This window comes from Triticum aestivum, chromosome 3D (assembly GCF_018294505.1).
Source record: "Triticum aestivum cultivar Chinese Spring chromosome 3D, IWGSC CS RefSeq v2.1, whole genome shotgun sequence".
NCBI lineage: Eukaryota > Viridiplantae > Streptophyta > Magnoliopsida > Poales > Poaceae > Triticum > Triticum aestivum.
In genome coordinates, this window is record NC_057802.1 from 535,913,973 (window position 1) to 535,938,938 (window position 24,966).

A 24,966-nucleotide genomic window follows, 5' to 3' on the forward strand; every position below is an offset into this window, starting at 1 on the left:
GACATGAGTTGTCATTTGATAATGGGATCACACCATTAGGAGAATGGTGTGATGGACAAGACCCAAACTATGAACATAGCATATGATCGTGTCAAGTTTATTGCTATCGTTTTCTGCATGTCAAGTATATGTTCCTATGACCATGAGATCATGCAACTCATTGACACCGGAGGAGTACCTTGTGTGTACCAAACGTCGCAACATAACTGGGTGACTATAAAGGTGCTCTACAGGTATCTTCGAGGGTGTCTGTTGAGTTGGCATGGATCAAGACTAGGATTTGTCACTCATATGAGGGTGAGGTATCTCAGGGCCCACTCAGTAATACAACATCACAATAAGCTTGCAAGCAATGTGACCAATGAGTTAGTCACGGGATCTTGTATTACAGAACAAGTAAAGAGACTTGCCGGTAACGAGATTGAACTAGGTATGGAGATACCGACGATCGAATTTCGGGCAAGTAACATACCGATAGACAAAGGGAACTGCATACGTGATTAGCTGAATCCTTGACATCGAGGTTCAACCGATAAGATCTTCATAGAATATATAGGAACAAATATGCGAATCCAGGTCCCGCTATTGTTTATTGACCGTAGAGGTGTCACGGCCATGTTTGCATAGTTCTCGAACCCGCAGGTTCTACACACTTAACGTTTGGTGATGATATAAGTATAGTTGAGTCATTATGGTCGTTACCGAAGGTTGTTCGGAGTCCCGGATGAGATACCGGACATGACGAGGAACTCCGGAATGCTCCGGAGGTTAAGATTGATATATTGGACGAAGGGTATTGGAGTCCGGAATTGTTCTGTGGTACCGGGTGATGACCAGCGTCACCGAGAGGGGTTTCGGGGGGGCGGCAAGTGTTGGGGGGCCCCATGGGCCAAGAGGAGGGGGCAAACCAGCCCACTAAGGGGCTGAGCGCCCCCCTCACCCCATCTCATGTAACCAGGAGGGTTGGGGGCACCCCCCTAGGGCTTCCCACCTCCCGGCTTGGGGGGCAAGTAGCCTTAGGGGAGATCCCATCTGCCTTGGCTGCCGCCCCCCTAGGGGAAACCCTAGGGGCCCCCACCGCTCCTCCCTTCCCCTATATATATAGAGGTAGAGAGAGGGCAGCCGCACCCCAAGAGCACATCTCCATGCCACGTCGCTGCCTCTCCTCTCCCTCGCATCCCTCTTCCTCTCTGTAATGCTTAGCGAAGCTCTGCTGAGATTCCGCCACCACCACGCTGTCGTGTTGCCAGAGGACTCGAGCTACTACTTCACCATCGCTCGCTAGATCGAGGAGGTGAAGGTGTCATCAAGCCATACGTGTGTTGAATGCGGAGGTGCCATCCCTTTGGCACTTGGATCGGGAGTTCGCGGGACGGATCATGATTAGATCGCGAAGACGTTCGACTACACCAACCGCGTTTCTTAACGCTTCTGCTTAGCGATCTACAAGGGTATGTAGATGCAATCTCTCCTCTCGTAGATGGTCATCTCCTAGATTGGATCTTGGGTGTTGGTAGGATTTTTTTTCCCATGCAACATTCCCCAACAGTGGCATCATGAGCTAGGTCTATGTGTAGATGACATCACGAGTAGAACACAAAGGAGTTTGTGGGCATTGATATTCAGATTGCTTCCTTCCTTGGTCTTTTCTTGATTCGGCGGTATTGTGGGATGAAGCGGCCCGGACCAACTTTACATGTCCATGTACATGAGATCGGTTCCATCGACAGACATGTGACTTTGTTGCATAAAGATGGCTGGCGGGTGTCTGTCTCTCCCACCTTAGTTGAATCGGATTCGACAAAGGCGGTCCTTGTAGAAGGTTAAATAGCAACTTGCATATCACCTTGTGACTTTGCTTAGGTAAGAATCGTTCTTGCTAGATACCCATAGCAGCCACGTAAAACATGCAATAACAATTCGAGGACGTCTAACTTGTTTTTGCAGGGTATGTTGTGATATGATATGGCCAAAGACATGATGAGATATATTTGATGTATGAGATGATCATGTTTGTAATAGTTTATATCGACTTGCATGTCGATGCATACGGCAACCGGCAGGAGCCATAGGGTTGTCTTTAATTATTGTATGACCTGCGTGTCGATCATTAAGCGCTATGTAATGCTTTACTTTATCGCTAAGCGGTAGCAATAGTAGTAGAAGCATGGTTGGCGTGACAACCCCGATGGCGACACGATGATGGAGATCATGGTGTCATGCCGGTGACGATGGAGATCATGCCGGTGCTTTGGAGATGGAGATCAAAAGCACAAGTTGATGGCCATATCATGTCACTTATGATTTGCATGTGATGTTAATCCTTTTATGCATCTTATTTTGCTTAGGACGACGGTAGCATTATAAGGTGATCCCTCACTAAAATTTCAAGATAAAATTGTGTTCTCCCCAAGTGTGCACCGTTGCGAAAGTTCGTCGTTTCGAAGCACCACGTGATGATCGGGTGTGATAGACTCTACGTTCACATACAACGGGTGCAAGCCAGTTTTTGCACATGCGGAACACTTGGGTTAAACTTGACGAGCCTAGCATGTACAGACATGGCCTCGGAATACAAGAGACCGAAAGGTCAAACTTGAGTCATATAGTAGATATGATCAACATGGAGATGTTCACCATTGAAACCACCTCATCTCACGTGATGACCGGACTTGGGTTGGTGAATTTGGATCGTGTTACACTCGGACAACCGGAGGGATGTTGATTTGAGTGGGAGTTCTTAGGTAATATGATTAATTGAACTCATTTATCATGAACCATAGTCTAAGTTATCTTTGCAAACTTATGTTGTAGATCAATGGCTCGCGTAGTAGCTCCCCTGAATTTCAATGCGTTCCTAGAGAAAGCTAAGATGAAAGATGATGGAAGTAACTTTATGTACTGGGCCCGTAATCTGAGGATTATCCTCACGGCTTCCCATAAGTCTTATGTCCTTGATGCACCGCTTGGTGCGCCACCCCCTCCAGCGACTGTTGACGTTGTGAACGCTTGGCAGTTGCATGTTGATGACTACTCAATAGTTCAGTGCGCCATGCTGTATGGCTTATAGCCGGAACTTCAAAGGCATTTTGAACGTCATAGAGCATATGAGATGTTCCAATAGTTGAAGTTTATCTTTGAGAAGAATGCCCGGATCGAGAGGTATGAGACCTCCGATAAGTTCTATGTCTGCAAGATGGAGGAGAATGGGTCTGTCAGTGAGCACGTACTTAGAATGTCTGGGTACTACAACCGTCTAGCTGAGTTGGGAATTGAGCTCCCGCCAGAGGCTGTCACTGACAGAGTTCTACAATCTCTACCACCTAGCTACAAGAGCTTTGTGTTGAACTATAACATGCAAGGGACGATGAACAAGTCAGTCTTTGAGCTGTTCGCGATGCTGAAAGTCGTTGAGTCAGACATCCAGAAGGAGCATCAAGTGTTGATGGTGAATAAAACCACTAGTTTCAAGAAGAGCAAGGGAAAGAAGGGAAACTTCATGAAGGGTGGCAAAACAGTTGCTACTCCCGTGAAGAAACCCAAGGCCGGACCCAAGCCGTAAACTGAGTGCTTCTATTGAAAGGGAACTGGCCACTGGAAGCGGAACTGCCCTGAAAGTGCTAGTTATCGACTAGAGGGGGTGAATAGGCGATTTTTATGAAAGTCTTCAAAACATGGGAGTTTCGAAGACAAACAATAGAAATGTACCTATAAACATGCAGCGGAAGGTAGACTACACTAGACAAGCCATAGTCAAGCAAGTATGAAGCTAAAGCACGAAGACTATAAGCAGCTAGGTAGTAAGGATCAGGATGGAAGATAGTATGAAGCCAAACAGAACAAGTAGTCACACAATGAAGTCAAACAGATATTGTAAACATGCAATGACTTCGCGAAGACAAACTATGAGTAAAGAAGAGTGAGAGATAGAACCAGTAGCTTGGAGAAGACAGAGATTTGTTCGACCAGTTCTAGTTGCTGTGACAACTGTACGTCTGGTTGGGGAGGCTGAGATTCAACTCAGAAGACCGCGTCTTCACCTTATTCCCCTTGAGCTGAGGACACCCAATCCCCGCCCAATCACTCTGGTAAGTCTTCAAGGTAGACTTCCAAACCTTCACAGACTTCGTTCACCGGCAATCCACAATGACTCTTGGATGCTCAGAACGCGACGCCTATTCGGCTGGAGGATTCACAGTCCTCAAGTGTAACAAGTCTTCAGGTCACACAGACAGAAAGACTTCAGTGATGCCAAACACTCTTTGGGCTCTGGGTGTTTTGGGCTTTGTCCTCGCAAGGATTTCTCTCTCTCAAAAGCTTCGGAGGTGGGTTGCTCTCAAACGACAAAAGCCGTGCACTAACTCTGAGCAGCCACCAATTTATGGTGTAGGGGGTGGGCTATTTATAGCCACTAGGCAACCCGACCTGATTTGTCCGAAATGACCCTGGGTCACTAAGGAACTGACACGTGTTCCAACGGTCAGATTTCAAACACACGCGGCAGCTTGACTTGGGCTACAAGTAAAGCTGACTCATCCGACTCTGGATAAGATTTGCTCTCATTGTCTTCGCTCGAAGACATAGGATTTAGTTGAGCATCACTTCAGTCACTCTGACTTTGTTCACTTGGACCCCACTTAACAGTGCGGTGGTTCCTATGACTCAACAAAGAAGAAAAGGAAACTACGAAACAACTATGTCTTCGCATTCCATAGTCTTCACGTGAATGTCTTCTCAGTCATAGTCTTCATTGTGAATATCTTCACATACCACCATTGTCTTCAATGTCTTCACACATTTTTAGGGGTCATCTCCGGTAGGTAAACCGAATCAATGAGGGACTACTACCTGTGTTATCCTGCAATTCTCACAAACACATTAGTCCCTCAACCAGGTTTGTCGTCAATACTCCAAAACCAACTAGGGGTGGCACTAGATGCACTTACAATCTCCCCCTTTTTGGTGACTGATGACAAACTGGTTGAAGTTTTCAATGGGGATAAAAGTATGTGAAATTGTAAAGGATTACGACATTGTCTTCATAAGCAGCAAAAGGCTCCCCCTGAAGATGTGCATATAAGTATTTTGCTTTTGGAATGCAAATGCACATGGCAGGTTGTACTTGTGGAGATCCTCTTCACCTTATGAAGGCAATGCATCATGCATGAAAAGATATAACGAAGATAATGACATGCATAATGAAAAATGGACGTCTGCAATATGACTTCGTGTGGCATTTATCATCGCATATGCGGAATTTATCTTCGCATCAGAGGATAGCAGAAAAAGTAGCAAACGACCATCAGGTTTAAGTGTCACAACTCAAAGAACCAAATGTATCAAAAGCGAGAGTTGTAAGCACTTGGCAAAAATAAAGCAACCACCCACATAAGGACCCGCTTGAAGACTATCAACTCATATGCTTCTCCCCCTTTTGTCAGTAAGGACCAAAAAGGTTTGAAGACATAGAGCTTCTACTCGTTCGCAGAGGTAGAAGATGAATCAGCAGGGTCGTCGTTGAGGTTCGGTGGTGCAGAAGAACTTGGTACAGTGTCGACACACGGCGATGCAGGAGTTGGAGAAGTGACATCTTCTTCATCCTTGATGACTCTGGCATTCACAGTAGCTGCGGAAGATGAGTATTCAGAGTCTTCAAGAGATGGAGTCTGACGCAGAACTGCATTCCTAGGAGGCGTTGAATCAAACTTGAATCTTTCTGAGAAGCCATCCGCTCTAAGATCATCTTCAGAGCTTATCAGTGTCAGACCCTTCCACGTCCGCCGACAGGTTTCATGAGTGACAAAGGCATTCTTGGTGGCAAGGTTGTGAATGCGGTTAACATCCACCAAGAGGCTTTGCATTTGGCGCTTCAGCCAGTCATGATGCTTATCTTGTTTTTTATGTAGGGCGACGAGAAGCTCTCGGTCATTGAGAACACGAGATCACTTCCGAGGCCTTTGAGCAATAGTGCTTTCAGTGGCTTCAGTATGGGCACGGTGCGGTGCACGTTTATTGCCGGCCAATGGATAAGCACGAGTATTGGGTACATGAAGACTTGGAATTTGCTGAGTAAAGCTTTGATGATCATGTGTTGTGAAGATAAAGCGGCTCCTTTGCGGGCTCAGGGTAAATGGCATCAACTGACAGATCAACCTCTGGCAAGAAGACAAGGTGGTTTCGTGCAGAGGGTTGATAGTTGGTAGTAGCATGAAGCTTGATGAGGCGCATTACCCAGGGAGCATAGAACTTCAGTCCAAAGATGTCGGATCCTGATGCAGCAAGTTGACGGATGAAGAAGTCTTGAGCATTGAAGCAATTGCCATTGAGAATATAGAAGACCAACGTCTTCATTGAACCTTCAAGCTTTGCATCTGGAGAATGTCCTTTGACAGGCCAAAGAGTTTGCTGTATGATGTGGTAGATGGTGCGTGGCAAATACTCAAGGTCTTCAACAAAGAACTCCTTAGGATATTCGGCATCTAGAGGCAAAGGCTTCATCATATTGAGCATCTGGCTCATGTCGGGCTCGGGCTTCTGAAAAATGCTCTCCAAAGCATCACGGTGAAGCTGACAACCAGGTTCAAACAGATCACCTGGAGTGGGCAGGCCAGTTAGCTCAATGATATCAAGAGCTTTGGCTTCATGATGTACATTGCCTGACATCCACTCAAGCATCCATGTCTTCGGATCCCTGTTGTAGCCGCGAATGTGGAGGGTGGCATAGAATTGTAGCAGCAGCTCTTCATTCCAGTGTTCCTTGTCCGTGACAAATTGTAAGAGGCCAGCATCTCTGAAGCAATCCAACGCTTCTTCCGAATAGGGCAGGCCATCTATAGCTTCAGTGTCAAGACGCATATGGGGAAATATGCGCCCTTGATTGTAAAAAATGCAAGAGTAGTAGTTGCGCTGCTGATAGCTCCAGAACCGATCAGATGAAATCCTCGGCTTCGAGTACGGGTTCTTGTCGCTATCAAAGAAGGTGTTGTGTGCAATGAAGCCATTTACATTGAATGATCCTGGCGCAGATGCAGTACCTGGAAATCTTGGCAGTCTTGGCTTAGGCTTCTGGACCTGAGGCCTGTGCTCGACATGTTAGTCAAATTGTGGACCGGCAGCAGGTGGAGGAACTAGAATGGGCCATCTGATAGTAACCAGCTGACCACGATCATATGCTTGCTCGATGGTGTGTGGCCTTGGAGGCGGTACAGGAGCAGTAGCAGTGGCAGTGACTTCAGGCTGCAGATTTGCATCAGGTGCAGCATTGGCTTCAGGTGCATTAACTTCTGGCACCATATTAGCTTCAGGCGCCTCATTAGCTTCGGCCATGACTATGTCATTGGCTTCAGTTGAGTTGTTTGTGGCCGCCTCAGTATTGTTAACCTCCACTTGAGTAGCTGGAGGGTCGGACACGTTCTCCTCGACAACAACTTCAGGGTTGGACGGGGGCGTAGCAACATGTGCTTCTTCATCTCTTGGCTCTTCTTGTTCATCGGCTGATGCAGCCGAAATATCTTCAGCCGCTTTGGCTTCAGACACGGAGATGTTCGCAGTTGGAGAGGCTTCAGGAAATACTTGGCGAGATACTGATTGGTGCTCTTCTCCTTGTGGAACACTCGAAAGTGTGACTTGTGGCCTTGGTCCTTTGCAAAGCCTGCGAAACACTGGCGACGCCTATGGAGATGGAGTAGTCCGGGCCACAAAGTCTTCATCTTCAAGGACCGGCGTGGTGACTTGAGTTGGGGGAGTAGTTGGTGTTTCTTATTCATGGGGGGATTCTTGAGGGTGATGAGCCCATGAATCATCCTGAGCGATTGGCGTCAAAGGATGACTAATGCTGATGAGTTCGTTGTTCGTGAGAACAGGCGATGATACCACATTGTGCTCGATCTGAGGAAGGACTTCATCATCTTCTACATTGTCTTGGGGACAAATGTCTTCAGCTATGGTGTTGTCAACAGCTGGATCTTCTTGAGCTTCAGGAGCCTCTGTGGTAGCAGGCTCATGAACTATCAACTGACGCTCTTGGTGTTCTGACGCAGGACGAGCAACTGAAATTGGCTCGACGACGAGAGGCTCTATAGGAGCAGCCCGATTCTTCTTTGTCTTTCTCTTCTTCTTGAAGGGTGCATCATCAGTGGTGTTCTTGGACTTGCACTTTCTGGCTTCGGCTTCTGCTTCCCTTGTTTTCTTCTGTTCTGAAGCCATTGTGGGGACCTTAGGCTTCGAGCCTGTCATGCTGGCAGGGAAGACAATGCAAGGTTCTTCCCTCCTCGGTTCTTTAGTTGGGGCCACAGTAGACTTCTTCTTCCTGGCAGCCATCTTGGGGTTGATGCCAGGACGCCCAAGTGCCTTGCGCTTCTCAGCTTCATTGTAAGCTTGAACACATTTTGCAGCAATGAGTTTCATGCGCTCTCGTGAACCTTTGGATTCGTCACGCTTCTTGTGAAACGCCTCCTTGAGCTCATGCATCATTTGTTTGAAGTTTTGGACGTCAGTCACACTGAGCTTGGCCGTATGCTTCTTGAACTGGGCCTTTTCATAGTCAATCTTGTGCTTCAGCTCAACAATTTTCTGAGCTAGAGCCAGCTCAAGAGCAATGGCTCCGTGAAAGGAGACGCTGAGGCCAATTGGGAGCTGAAGGTCATCAAAGCTGAGATTGGGGCAGTCAAACCATTCATCAATGAAGTTGTTCAATATGTTCACGTCAAAGAGAGGCAAATCATTGAAGATTTCAGCCTCCTGCTTGCTCTTTATCAGCAGTTCGAGAGCAGCATCAGCAAGGTCGTCGTCACTTGACAGATCAATGGCATCGTTCTCATTTCTCAGAACGGCAACTGGGGTCAGTGCTTGACTGGCAATTTTCTTGGGCTTCTTCTTCTTCTCAGTCTTGGAGATGCGAGAAAGATCTTCAGAAGGCACACTTGGTGCAGGAGGAGCCACGGCCAGAGGCTTCGCGCGCGAAGCTCTTGGTGCGGCAGTGGAATTTGAAGCCTTAGACTTCTTTTGCTTCTGCGGCTGAGGAGGAGTAGGTGCTTCATCAGAATCAGCTCCATCTCCAGGCTGATCCATAGTAGCTCTCTGTGCGGCAATGTAGGAGAGGAGACCATCAAAGTTGTTGAAGGGGCCAATTTTGTTTTCATTGGCTTCACGGGTGCCATCTTTCCGAGGTGCAGATGGTCCTGGGTTGAAGTCAACTCCAAATGCCTTCTTGTTCTTTACAGCAGAGTCTTTGGCAAACTTGAAGTTCCGCTTGAACAAATCATCTTCGTGACACTATAGCAGAGAAGATGGGTCAGCATCCTCTGGTTGTGGTCCGCGAACCATGCACGGGTAGAATTCCTGAGCAATAGCTTTAGATTTGGTCTTGGGTTGAAGATTTTTGTAAAGAATATCTCCCCAAGGACGCTTGATAGCATTCTTTTCAGCATATTCCTTGGTGACAAATCTGTACTTGAACCATTGCTCGGCCCAATATCTTCGAATCCATTGGATTCGTGTCTTGCGCTGACCATAGCTCTCTTCAGGGTCAGTTTTGTACAATTCATAAAGATCTTCGGGCAGATCCATGGAAGTGCCCCCACGGCGCTGTCTGCCTCCCTTCCTTGCAGATTTTTCAGTGGCCATGAAGTTCAGACTGAATGGATTCAAAGCTGTCAAAGGCTTCCATCTGCTGATCAGACAAGAACTGGCTTCAGGAGAATTTATGTGACTCTATAAGAATTCTGCAAATGAATGCAGACTATGAGAACCAAGGGATTCTCCCATGGACATGTACCTGTGACAGCATTAGAGATGCGAGGGAAGGGGAAGAGGTCATATGCATTCTCAGAAGAGTTTGAAGATAAATCAGTTTTGAAGACATTGACCTCATACCGCGAAGACATTCACTTATTTGTTGTGAGTTGGTTCCAGATTTGTACGAATCCAAGAATAGGTACAAGTGAGGAATCTAACTATGTGTGAAGCATAAGTGAACATACTAGGCATGCTATGAGATGCAGAACAGGATAGATCCAAACTAGTGGCCTCAGAAACCACTTTTGGTGAAAAGAGATGAATCTATTGGATGAGAAAGATGGTAAAAAGTAAGTTTTAATTACCACACGATGAACTGCTAGACGAAGTAGAGATGAAGCCGAGCAGTTCGATCTCCCGTGCCCTAACTTGGCGACGGAAGACACCTACGGCGACGGAGGAGGAGACGAGGTCCGCGGCCGGCGTGAGGACGGCGTTGACGAGGTCGCGGCAGCTAAGCGCTTCATCACCGGTGTCGTCGCGAGCTAGCGGTGGCGCTAGGGTTTGTAGAGGTGGAAGAAGGTTTTGACCGTGGTTGGATGTGTATTTATAAGGAAAGGGACAGCACAGCGCAATTACGCAGGTGCCCCTGGCGGTTCACATCTGAGGGACACGTGGCAAGCATGCAACACATTGGGAGTTGTTCCATGTTCCCACGCGCGCCTAGATTGTCGGGGTGGTCGTTCCGGCTTCTCCGGGTTTTAGGCAAAAAGGATTGAGCATTTAAAACAGATTTAATGATTGTCTCTGTATCTTCTGCTGACAAGGACGCAGAGAAGACATTCGACAGTTTCAATAGAATGCATATGATTTGGATGGACAGAATTTGAGGTAGAAGCATAGAAGAGGTTAGGGTCCGATCACAATCACTTAGATCAAAAGATTCAAGCAAGAATACATAGCTATAAGTGAATGCTGTAGAGGACAGAACACAATATATTTATATAACAGAGTAAGACCAAATCAACATAGTGAAGATTATCATGAACTCAAATCAATGTTGAAGACAAATCAAATGTGAAGACTTTGCAATCGTAACGCCAAGGGAAACACTTCAAACAAGAGTTTGGTGGTGGCGTTACCCACCGTATAGGAAGTATTAGACCCAGACACAGCGCACAATTATCGTGGCGCTCCGAAGTCAAATTCCGCATTAATGTATTCACACTTAGAGTGTATGTCTTCATTGATTGAAGATATACATTACTTCGTGTGTTGCACACTAAGTCATCAACATGCATAAGTGTTAGGATGTGTGCCTAATCACAGGACATTTGAGGATTCCAAGATATTTAGCTCACACCACAACTTGCAAAACCTTTTCTCATCCAAGGGCTTCGTGAAGATATCTGCCAATTGCTCTTCAGTGTTGACGTGAATGATATCAATATCTTCCTTCATGACATGATCTCTGAGAAAATGATGACGAATCTCAATGTGCTTTGTCTTCGAGTGCTGAACTGGGTTGTTGGCAATCTTGATGGCGCTTTCATTGTCGCAGTAGAGTGGTACTTGTTTCAGATGGATGCCATAGTCCTTGAGTGTTTGCTTCATCCATAGAAGCTGAGCGCAGCAAGATCCAGCAGCAATGTATTCAGATTCAGCAGTGAAGAGAGATACACAGGTCTGCTTCTTTGAAGACCAACAGACAAGTGATCGACCCAGAAAGTGACATGTGCCTGATGTAGACTTGCGATCCACCTTGTCACCAGCATAATCAGCATCCGAGAATCCAACTAGATCAAACTCTGAGCCCTTTGGATACCATAATCCTAGTGTTGGGGTGTAAGCCAAATATCGAAGAATTCGCTTCACAGCTAAGTGATGCGATTCCTTTGGTGCCGCTTGGAATCGGGCACACATGCAAACACTAAGCATGATATCTGGCCTAGATGCACATAAATAAAGTAAAGAACCAATCATGGAGCGGTATACCTTTTGATTGAACTCTTTACCATTGGCGTCAGGACCCAAATGACTTTTGGTTGGCACTGGCGTCGTGTAACCTTTGCAGTCTTGCATTCCAAACTTATTCAGGCAGTCTTTGAGGTATTTCTCTTGAGATGTGAAAATGCCATTGCTTTGCTGACGAATTTGAAGACCAAGGAAGAACTTCAGCTCACCCATCATTGACATCTGATATTGCTCTTGCATCATGTGTCCAAACTCATCACTGTATTTCTGGTTGGTGTAGCCGAAGATGATGTCATCCACATATATTTGGCACACAAATAGTTCACCATCATATGTCTCCGTGAAGAGTGTGGGATCCAGGGAACCAGGTTTAAAGCCTTTGCTCTTCAGGAAGTCTTTGAGTGTGTCATACCAAGCGCGAGGGGCTTGTTTGAGGCCATACAGTGCCTTGTTGAGCTTGTATACCATATCAGAATGTTTTGGATCTTCAAAGCCAGGTGGTTGTGCAACATACACTTCTTCTTCAATCTTTCCATTGATAAAGGCACTCTTCACATCCATTTGATACAGAAGGATGTTATGATGATTTGCATAGGCTAGCAGTATGCGAATGGCTTCAAGCCTAGCCACTGGAGCAAACGTTTCATCAAAGTCAATCCCTTCAACTTGTGTGTATCCTTGAGCAACGAGACGAGCCTTGTTTCTGACAACTTGACCATGCACATCTTGTTTGTTGCGATATATCCATTTGGTGCCTATTATGTTGTGCTTGCGAGGGTCAGGACGCTTGACCAATTCCCATACATTGTTCAGCTTGAACTGTTGGAGCTCTTCTTGCATAGCTTGAATCCATTCAGGTTCCATAAAGGCTTCAGCTACTTTCTTAGGTTCAGAGATTGAGACAAATGCAAAGTGCCCACAGAAATTTGCTAGCTGTGTTGCTCTTGAACGAGTGAGTGGACCTGGGGCATTGATGCTATCAATTATCTTCTCAATCTGTACTTCATTTGCAACACGAGGATGAACTGGACGAAGATTTTGCTCTTGCTGATCATTGTCTTCATTCTGAGGATTGGCTTCAGACTGAGCATTGTCTTCAGGTTGATTAGGCGCAGAAATGATAAGTTCCTCTTCAGCCTGTGCCTCAGAAGGTATGATCTCTCCGGTTCCCATTTGCTTGATTGATTCACTAGGAGGTACTTCATCTAGCACATTTGGCAGGTGCTCTCTTTGCGAGCCGTTAGTCTCATCGAACCGCACATCTACAGTTTCAACCACTTTATAGTGAAAGAGGTTGAAGACTTTGTAGGAGTGCGAATCCTTTCCGTAACCAAGCATAAAACCTTCATGTGCTTTCGGTGCAAATTTTGAAGTGTGATGTGGATCCTTGATCTAGCACCTAGCACCAAATACTCTGAAGTAACTGACATTTGGCTTCTTACCAGTTAGGAGTTCGTAGGATGTCTTCTTCAGAAGCTTGTGAAGATAAACACGGTTGATGACATGGCATGCAGTATCAATGGCTTCAGGCCAGAACTTCCTTGGAGTCTTGTACTCATCAAGCATCGTTCGAGCCATCTCGATAAGAGTTCTGTTCTTGCGCTCCATGATGCCATTTTGCTGACGTGTGTAGGGAGCAGAGAACTCATGAGTGATGCCTAATGTATCCAGGTAAAGGTTGAGGCTGGTGTTCTTGAACTCTGTGCCATTGTCACTTCTGATATGCTTGACCTTGATGCCATAGTTGTTCATGGCACGGTTGGCGAAGCGTATGAAGACATCCTGCACTTCTGTCTTGTAGAGAATTATGTGCACCCAAGTATATCTTGAATAATCATCAACAATGACGAAACCATAGAGACAAGCAGTTGTGGTGAGAGTAGAGTAGTGAGTAGGACCAAATAAGTCCATGTGTAGCAGCTCGAAAGGTTGAGATGTAGTCATGAATGTCTTCGAGGGATGCTTGGCCCTTGTCATCTTCCCAGCTTCACAGGCACCACATAGATGATCTTTCTTGAACTTGACGCCCTCGATGCCTACGACGTGTTTCTTCTTTGCGAGAGTGTACAGGTTCCTCATGCCAACATGCCCTAGCCTCCGATACCAGAGCCAGCACTCTGAAGCTTTTGCAAGAAGACATACGGCCATCTGTGGTCCTGCTGAGAAATCTACCATATACAGATCATCTTTCCGATACCCTTCAAAGACTAGAGACTTGTCAGATTCCATTAGAACAAGGCAACGATATTTTCCAAATAGCACAATCATGTTTAAGTCACAAAGCATTGAGACAGACATTAAGTTGAACCCAAGGGATTCAACAAGCATCACTTTATCCATGTGCTGATCCCTTGATATTGCAACTCTACCTAGGCCCAATACCTTGCTTTTACCAGTGTCAGCAAATGTGATATGACTTTTGTCAGATGGACGTAAAGTTGAGTCCATGAGAAGACTTCGATCACCAGTCATGTGATTAGTGCATCCGCAATCCATAATCCATTCTGAAGCATGAGGTGTCATACCCTACAGTACAGTTACGAGGATAGGCTTCACAAAGAGTATTGTGAAGCATAAACATTTGACGCACAAGAGGATTATCAAAGCTTATATCAAGGTTAGGACTGATAGGATGACTGGCAAGCAATTCAGGAACAAGATACATAGTGAGACCATTTGGGCATTTTATCTTGCGCCCCACAAGATGTTTTAGGTCCCTAGCAATAGCATCGGACGCCTTTGATTTCCGGCTGGAGACCTTTCCCTGCAAAAGATAGTTAAGTTTTCTTAACCACCCACATTTTCAATGGGTGGCTTCGAAGCAATGAGTCTAAGTGCAGCATCTCAGAACTTCGGCTTTGAAGCCCTAGCAAATAGCCTTGCAGGAGGTGAATAATACTCATATGAATAAGCAGAAAAGTTCTTGGTTTTATGAACATAGCGGTTTGCGCTCATATTCATACATCTGAGTATGATTTCCCTGCAAAACATTGGCGCTAGGGTGACTCGGATGAGTCATGTGTCTGTATGAAGCCTTTGGGCCATATGAAGCCTTAGGTTTGGGGTTTGTCTTCTTCCCTGGTGGTGTCATGACGACATTCACAGGAAGATTCTCAACACACTGTTTAGGCACCCAGATCTTCTTCATAGGTGGTCCATTCCTGCAGTTAGTACCAATATACCTGGCAAACACTTCACCATTCTGATTCTTAAACAGTTTATAGTTTGCATCAAAGGATTCATCAATGATAATTGGGTTAGCGCAAGTGAAGCTAGATAAAGTGGATGGATCTACTGAAGGTCCCTTTGCAGCAACCCATGTGGTTTTGGGGTACTGCTCAGGCTTCCAGTAAGAACCATCAACGTTCATTTTCCTCTTGAACCCAACACCCTCTTTCCTAGGGTTTCGGTTCAGAATCTGCTTTTTGAGGACATCACATAGTGTCTGATGCCCCTTGAGACTTTTGTACATCCCTGTCTCAAGCAATGTCTTCAACCTAGCATTCTCATCAGCAACAGCAGTGGTATCCTCCGCAGAGGGGTTAGTTACCACATCAACAGTTGAAGATATTGCAACAGTAGCAGCAGTAGAACATTCAGCAACAGAAGTACATGGTGGTTCAAATCCTTCCTGAGCGGGACTGATCTGTTGCGCGCGAAGTGACTCGTTTTCTTTTTGAAGATCTTCATGAACTGCTCTCAATTTCTCAAGTTCTTGCTTCCTTTGAAGATAATCATAGGAAAGCTTTTCATGAGTTGTTGAGAGCGTTTCATGACGACTTTCAAGTTCCTCGTACTTAACATGAAGATTTTTTATGTCTTCAATTAAGGACTGAGATCGAGTCATTTCAGCGTCCAACAGGTCATCGCTTTTGTCTAACAGTTTTTGAATATGTTCCATAGCTTTCTGTTGTTCGGTAGCAATTTTAGCAAGTGTTTTGTAGCTGGGTTTGGATTCACAATCAGAGTCATCTTCACTTGATGTTTGAAAGTAAGCATCGCGTGAGTTTACCTTGGCACCGCGTGCCATGAAGCAGTAGGTGGGAGCAGAGTCATCCTTGTCATTGTTACCAGCGTTGGTGATGGAGTCATTGTCTTCAGTGTTGAAGATGGACTTGGTAACATATGCTGTGGCTAGAGCCAGACTTGCAACGCCTGAGTCAGACTCCTCTTTAGACTCCACCTCTGCCTCCTCAGAAGCAGACTCCTCCTCTGAATCCATCTCCGTGCCAACAAAAGCACGAGCCTTGCCAGATGAACTCTTCTTGTGTGATGAAGACTTGGACGAGGACTTGGAAGAAGACTCTGAGGATTTCTTGTTCTTCTTGTCATCAGAATCATATTCCTTGCTCTTCTTCTTCCTCTTCTCATTGTCCCACTATGGACACTCAGAGATATAGTGACCAGGTTTCTTGCACTTGTGGCATGTTCTCTTCTTGTGGTCATGGGTGGAAGCTTCATCATTTCTTGAGCTGGACCGTGAAGACTTTCTAAAGCCTTTCTTCTTAGTGAACTTCTGGAACTTCTTCACAAGCATAGCAAGCTCCTTTCCAATGTCTTCAGGATCACCAGAACTACAGTCAGATTCTTCTTCAGATGAGGAAACAGCCTTTGCTTTCAAAGCGCGAGTTTGGCCATAGTTGGGACCATAGATATCTCTTTTCTCAGATACCTGGAACTCATGTGTGTTGAGGCTCTCAAGTATGTCAGACGGATCGAGTGTCTTGAAGTCAGGGCATTCTTGAATCATCAGGGCTAGGGTGTCAAACGAGCTGTCAAGTGATCTCAGAAGCGTCTTGACGATTTCATGCTTGGTGATCTCAGTGGCGCCGAGAGCATGAAGCTCATTTGTGATGTCAGTGAGGCGATCAAACGTGAGCTGGACATTCTCATTGTCATTTCTCTTGAAGCGGTTGAAAAGGTTTCGGAGAACACTAACTCTTTGATCTCTTTGTGTTGAGACGCCTTCATTGACCTTGGAGAGCCAGTCCCAGACTAGCTTCGACGTTTCCAGAGGACTCACACGGCCATACTGCCCTTTGGTCAGATGACCACAGATGATGTTCTTGGCAGTAGAATCCAGATGAATGAACTTCTTGACATCAGCAGGGTGACACCTTCACCAGTCTTGGGAACGCCGTTCTTGACGACATACCACAGATCGACATCAATGGCTTCAAGATGCATGCGCATCTTATTCTTCCAGTAGGGGTATTCAGTGCCATCAAAGACAGGGCACGCAGCGGAGACTTTGATTATCCCTGCAGTCGACATAGCTAAAACTCCAGCTGGTTAAACCGAATCACATAGAACAAGGGAGTACCTTGCTCTGATACCAGTTGAAAGTGCTAGTTATCGACTAGAGGGGGATGAATAGGCGATTTTTATGAAAGTCTTCAAAACATGGGAGTTTCAAAGACAAACAATATAAATGAACCTATAAACATGCAGCGGAAGGTAGACTACACTAGACAAGCCATAGTCAAGCAAGTATGAAGCTAAAGCACGAAGACTATAAGCAGCTAGGTAGTAAGGATCAGGATGGAAGATAGTATGAAGCCAATCAGAACAAGTAGTCACACAATGAAGTCAAACAGATAATGTAAACATGCAATGACTTCACGAAGATAAACTATGAGTAAAGAAGAGTGAGAGATAGAACCAGTAGCTTGGAGAAGACAGAGATTTGTTCGACCAGTTCCAGTTGCTGCGACAACTGTACGTCTGGTTGGGGAGGCTGAGATTCAACTCAGAAGACCGCGTCTTCACCTTATTCCCCTTGAGCTGAGGACACCCAGTCCCCGCCCAATCACTCTGGTAAGTCTTCAAGGTAGACTTCCAAACCTTCACAGACTTCATTCACCGGCAATCCACAATGACTCTTGGATGCTCAGAACGCGACGCCTAACCGGCTGGAGGATTCGCAGTCCTCAAGTGTAACAAGTCTTCAGGTCACATAGACAGAAAGACTTCAGTGATGCCAAACACTCTTTGGGCTCTGGGTGTTTTGGGCTTTGTCCTCGCAAGGATTTCTCTCTCTCAAAAGCTTCGGAGGTGGGTTGCTCTCAAACGACAAAAGCCGTGTACAAACTCTGAGCAGCCACCAATTTATGGTGTAGGGGGTGGGCTATATATAGCCACTAGGCAACCCGACCTGATTTGTCCGAAATGACCCTGGGTCGCTAAGGAACTGACACGTGTTCCAACGGTCAGATTTCAAACACACGCAGCAGCTTGACTTGGGCTACAAGTAAAGCTGACTCATCCAACTCTGGATAAGATTTGCTCTCATTGTCTTCGCTCGAAGACATAAGATTTGGTTGAGCATCACATCAGTCACTCTGACTTTGTTCACTTGGACCCCACTTAACAGTGCGGTGGTTCCTATGACTCAGCAAAGAAGAAAAGGAAACTACGAAACAACTATGTCTTCGCATCCCATAGTCTTCACGTGAATGTCTTCTCACGTCATAGTCTTCGTTGTGAATGTCTTCACATACCACCATTGTCTTCAATGTCTTCACACATTTTTAGGGTTCATCTCCGGTAGGTAAACCGAATCAATGAGGGACTACTACCTGTGTTATCCTGCAATTCTCACAAACACATTAGTCCCTCAACCAGGTTTGTCGTCAATACTTCAAAACCAACCAGGGGTGGCACTAGATGCACTTACATGCCCCAAGTATCTGGCTGACAAGAAGGGGGCCAACGTCAACAAAGGTATATATTATATACATGTTATTGATGTGTACCTTACCAACTCTCGCTGTAGTGCCTGGGTATTTGATACCGGTTCAGTTGCTCACATTTGCAACTCAAAGCAGGAACTACAGAATAAATGGAGGCTAGCGAAGGAAAAAGTGATGAAGTGACGATGCGCGTGGGAAATGGTTCCAAGGTTGACGTGATCGCCGTCAGCACGCTCGCTCTTCGATTACCATCGGGATTAGTAATGAACCTGAATAATTGTTATTTAGTGCCTGCGTTGAGCATGAACATTATATCTGGATCTTGTTTAATGCAAGACGTTTACTCATTTAAATCAGAGAATAATGGTTGTTCTATTTATATGGGCAATATCTTTTATGGTCATGCACCCATTGTGAGGGGTTTATACTTATTGAATCTCGGTAGTGATGATACACATGTTCATAACATTGATGCCAAAAGATATAGAGTTTATAATGATAGTACCACTTTCTTGTGGCACTGCCACTTAGGTCATATTGGTGTAAAGCGCATGAAGAAACTCCATGTTGATGGACTTTTGGAGTCACTTGATTTTGAATCACTTGACACATACGAACCATGCCTCATGGGCAAGATGACTAAGACCCCATTTTTTGGAACAATGGAATGGGCAGGTGATTTGTTGGAAATCATACATACTAATGTGTGCGGTCCGATGAGCGTTGATGCGCGTGGTGGATATCGTTACTTTCTCACCTTCACCGATGACTTGAGTAGATATGTGTATATTTACTTGATGAAGCATAAGTCTGAAACGTTTGAAAAGTTCAAGCAATTTCAGAGTGAAGCTGAGAATCATCGTCACAAGAAGATTAAATTCCTATGATCCGATCAGGGGGAGAATATCTGAGTTATGAGTTTGGCAATCACTTAAGACAATGTGGAATTGTTTCACAGTTGATGCCACCTGGAACACCACAGCGTAATGGTGTGTCTGAACATCGTAATCGTACCTTATTGGATATGGTGCGTTCTATGATGTCTCATGCCGATCTGCCACTATCGTTTTGGGGTTATGCATTAGAGACAGCTGCATTCACTTTAAATAGGGCACCATCTAAGTCCGTGAAGATGACACCGTATAAACTATAGTTTGGCAAGAAACCTAAGTTGTCGTTTCTTAAGGTTTGGGGCTGCGATGCTTATGTCAAAAGGCTTCAGCCGGAAAAGCTCGAACCCAAAGCGGACAAATGCATCATCATAGGGTACCCAAAAGAGATGGTTGGGTATACCTTCTATATCAGATCCGAAGGCAAAGTGTTTGTCGCTAAGAACGGGTCCTTTCTCGATAAAGAGTTTCTCTCGAAAGAATTGAGTGGGAGGAAGATAGAACTTGATGAGGTTGTTGAACCTCTACTTCAACCAGTGAGTAGTGCAGCGCAGAAAGATCTTTCTATGACACCTAAGTCAGTTGAAGAGGAAGCTAATGATAGTGATCATGAAGTTTTGGATCAAGTTACTATCGAACCTCGTAGGTCGACAAGGGTACGTACAACTCCTGAGTGGTATGGTAACCCTGTCTTAGAGGTCATGTTGTTAGACAACGGTGAACCTACGAGCTATGGAGAAGCGATGGTGGGCCCGGATTCCGACAAATGGTTAGAGACCATGAAATCCGAGATGGGATCTATGTATGAAAACAAAGTATGGACTTTGGAAGTATTACCTGAAGGGCGAAAGGCCATTCAGAATAAATGGATCTTCAAGAAGAAGACGGATGCAGACGATAATGTCACCGTCTATAAAGCTCGACTTGTGGCAAAGGGGTTTTCACAAGTTCAAGGAGTTGACTACGATGAGACTTTCTCACACGTAGCGATGTCTAAGTCCGTCAGAATCATGTTAGCAATAGCAGCATTTTTTGATTATGAAATCTGGCAGATGGATGTCAAAACAGCGTTCCTTAATGGTTTCCTTAACGAAGAGTTGTATATGATGCAACCAGAAGGTTTTGTCGATCCAGAGAATGCTGACAAAATGTGCAAACTCCAGCGATCCATTTATGGACTGGTGCAAGCATCTCGGAATTGGAATCTTCACTTTGATGAGGTGATCAAAGTATTTGGGTTTATACAAGTTTTTGGAGAATCTTGTATTTACGAGAAAATGAGTGGGAGCTCTATAGCGTTTCTAATATTATATGTGGATGACATATTGCTAATTGGAAACAATATAGATCTTTCGGAAAACGTGAAGGAATATTTAAATAAGAATTTTTCAATGAAGGACCTAGGAGAAGCTGCTTTCATATTGGGCATCAAGATCTATAGAGATAGATCGAGATGCTTAATAGGACTTTCACAAAGCACATACCTTGATAAGATTTTGAAGAAGTTCAAAATGGATCAGTCCAAGAAGGGGTTCTTGCCTGTTTTGCAAGGTGTGAAGTTGAGTCAGAGTCAATGCCCAATGACTATAGAGGATAGAGAAAAGATGAGTGTCATCCCCTATGCTTCTGCCATAGGCTCTATCATGTATGCGATGATGTGCACAAGACCAGATGTCAGCCTTGCCATAAGTATGGCCGGAAGGTTTCAAAGTAATCCAGGAGTGGATCACTGGACAGCGGTGAAGAATATCCTTAAGTACCTAAAAAGGACTAAGGAAGTGTTTCTCGTTTATGCAGGTGATCAAGAGCTCGTCGTAAAGGGTTACGTCGATGCAAGCTTTGACACTGATTCGGATGACTCTAAGTCTCGGATACGTATATGTTCTGAATGGTGGAGCGGTAAGCTGGTGCAGTTCCAAGCAGAGCATGGTAGCTGATTCTACACGTGAAGCGGAGTACATAGTCGCCTCGGAGGCAGCGAAGGAAGGTGTCTGGATGAAGCAATTCATCACAGATCTTGGAGTTGTGCCCAGTACACTGGACCCAATGACTCTGTTCTGTGACAACACTGGTGCCATTGCTCTAGCCAAGGAACCGAGGTTTCACAAGAGGACCAGACACATAAAGCGACACTTCAATTCCATCCGCGATTATGTCAAGGAGGAAGACAGAAACATTTGCAAGATACATACAGATCTGAATGTTGCAAATCCGTTGACTAAACCTCTTCCACGGGCAAAGCATGATCAACACCAGAACTCTATGGGTGTTAGATTCATTACCATGTAATGCTGGATTACTGACTCTAGTGCAAGTGGGAGACTGTTGGAAATATGCCCTAGAGGCAATAATAAAGTGGTTATTATTATATTTCCTTGTGCATGATAATAGTTTATTATGCATGCTATAATTGTATTGATTGGAAACTCAAATACATGTGTGGGTACATAGACAACAACATGTCCCTAGTGAGCCTCTACCGGACTAGCTCGTTGATCAAAGATGGCTATGGTTTCCTAGTCATAGACATGAGTTGTCATTTGATAACGGGATCACATCATTAGGAGAACGGTGTGATGGACAAGACCCAAACTATGACGTAGCATATGATCGTGTCAAGTTTATTGCTATCATTTTCTGCATGTCAAGTATATGTTCCTATCACCATGAGATCATGCAACTCACTAACACCGGAGGAGTACCTTGTGTGTACCAAACGTCGCAACGTAACTGGGTGACTATAAAGGTGCTCTACAGGTATCTCCGAGGGTGTCTGTTGAGTTGGCATGGATCAAGACTGGGATTTGTCACTCCGTATGACGGAGAGGTAACTCGGTAATACAACATCACAATAAGCTTGCAAGCAATGTGACCAATGAGTTAGTCATGGGATCTTGTATTATGGAACGAGTAAATAGACTTGCCGGTAACAAGATTGAACTAGGTATGGAGATACCGATGATCGAATCTCGGGCAAGTAACATACCGATAGACAAAGGGAACTGCATACGGGATTAGCTGAATCCTTGACATCGAGGTTCACCGATAAGATCTTCGTAGAACATGTAGGAAGCAATATGGACATCCAGGTCCCGCTATTGGTTATTGACCGTAGAGGTGTCTCGGTAATGTCTGCATAGTTCTCGAACCCGTAGGGTCTACACACTTAACGTTTGGTGACGATATAAGTATAGTTGAGTCATTATGGTGGTTACCGAAGGTTGTTCGGAGTCCCAGATGAGATCCCGGACATGACGAGGAACTCCGAAATGGTCCGGAGGTGAAGACCGATATATTGGACGAAGGGTATTGGAGTCCGGAATGGTTCTGGGGGTACCGGGTGATGACCAGCATCACCGAAACGGGTTTCGGGGGGCCCCGTTGGGGCCCATGGGCCAAGGGGAAGGGAAAAACCAGCCCACTAAGGGGCTGAGCGCCCCCTCACCCGATCTCACGTAACCAGGAGGGTTGGGGGCGCCCCCCTAGGGCTTCCCACCTCCCGGCTTGGGGGGCAAGTCGCCCTAGGGGAGATCCCATCTGCCTTGGCCGCCCCTCCCCTAGGGGAAACCCTAGGGGCACCCACCGCTCCTCCCTTCCCCTATATATAGAGAGGTAGAGAGAGGGCAGCCACACCCCAAGAGCACATCTCCACGCCAGGGCGCTGCCTCTCCTCTCCCTCGCATCCCTCTTCCTCTCCGTAGTGCTTAGCGAAGCTCTGTTGAGATTCTGCCACCACCACGCCGTCGTGCTGCCGGAGGACTCGAGCTACTACTTCACCATCGCTCGCTGGATCGAGGAGGTGAAGGCGTCATCAAGCCGTACGTGTGTTGAACACGAAGGTGCCGTCCCTTTGGCACTTGGATCGGGAGTTTGCGGGACAGATCGTGATTGGATCGCGAAGACGTTCGACTACATCAACCGTGTTTCTTAACACTTACGCTTAGCGATCTACAAGGGTATGTAGATGCAATCTCTCCTCTCATAGATGGTCATCTCCTAGATTGGATCTTGGGTGTTCGTACGAAATTTTTTGTTTCCCATGCAACGTTCCCCAACAGTTTTCACACATGGGCCTCTACCCCTTGCTCACCCTATGAATAGAGGTGGAGAGGGCTCTCCAAAATCGGAATTCTCTCTCAAAACAAATGCCATGCATGATCTGGCTTTCTCTCCTTCCTCCCACAAAATAGTTTTGTACTGCCGAAAGGTTGTCTAGTCTCCGGTAGAAAATAGTTCTGGACGGCGAAGCCCTGCCGGATAGCTGACACCGTATGTGTGCAAACCTATAGAGAGGTCGTAGGTTTGTTCTTTTTCCCGAGGAGCTGTTCAAGGGTCCTCCTGAAGGGTTGTCTGAGTGACCGTCCGAGATTCTGAGAGTGCCTCCCGAAGGGCTGTCCGTGACACCATCCAAGGGACTGTCCGACCGCCTCCCGAAGGGCTGTCCACAGAGCTGACAAGGGAGAACATCCTCGCGGTTGGGAGGTTGCAAATCCTAGATGCGGGGATCTGCACCGCCGATCTTCATCGACTCTACTTCTGCTGCGCTACGAAACGGTAATGATCAGATCAAAACCTTATATGCATCTCCATAGTGATCCTGGGCGTGTTCGTAGTGCGGAATTTTTTTGTTTTCTGTCCCATTACCCTACAGTAAGCTCTAAGCAGCACCGAGCCTACCTCGCGGGCCATCTTGGTGTTTTAGCAGCAACAGCTACACATGTTTGTTATCTCTCTTTCAACTTCTTTTCAACAATCAGTAGCACAAACAGATGATTAATATGGCATTCTCCCCTTTGTCCTGGCTGAGGAACTTAGTAAGTGATCCAATGTTGCAGCATACATCTGCCTAATGCAACATGCATCATTGACTTTGCCTAATGTCAACGACCGCATGTTCTGGTCAGACATACCAGCAGAAGATAAAAAGCTCAACCACGTGCTGGAAGACCAAGGCTATTTATATGAGATATATGGCTGCGTATACAACTTGCTTTCCAAAACAAATGTAAATAAGCTATCACGAACATCACTCACAATTTTGTTTTGGACTATCATGCTACCATACACTGTAATATATAGTGTATGTATGACCATGCTACCTAAGTATCTACCTTATACTTCAAAGATTTTATTACCGGTCTTTAAACAAATCTTATTTGCATGGTTTGAATACTTGGTTTGCTCTCACCTTTTACGCCAGGGGCGCAACGGGTCAACTTGACGATACAACTTTACAATTAGAAAACAAATGAGTATTATTGGGGATTGGATGATGATATGGAAGGCATTTCTGTTTTGGCTAGTGACTACCCACCAAACACGCCCACCATAAAGAGCTCCTTTGACCATGAGGCCATTTTCAATATCGATGGCACTAACAGTGATGAATCCACCTGATCTAAATGACAGTATATCTTAGTTTCTATAAGCTAGATGACCAAAACTATCTATATAATGTATCTCTGCCTTACCATGAAACAATCTCATGCCTTTCTTTTGGCCTATGAACCTACCATCAATGTAATATGTATGACATTGTGTATGAACATCATACCTAAATATCTATTTCCTTATGCTTCAAGAATTTTATGAGCGGTTTCTAATTATTTTAACTTGCATTGTTTGAAAGATTGCTTCGCTCTCACTCTTTGCGCCATCGGCCCAAAGGGTCATCT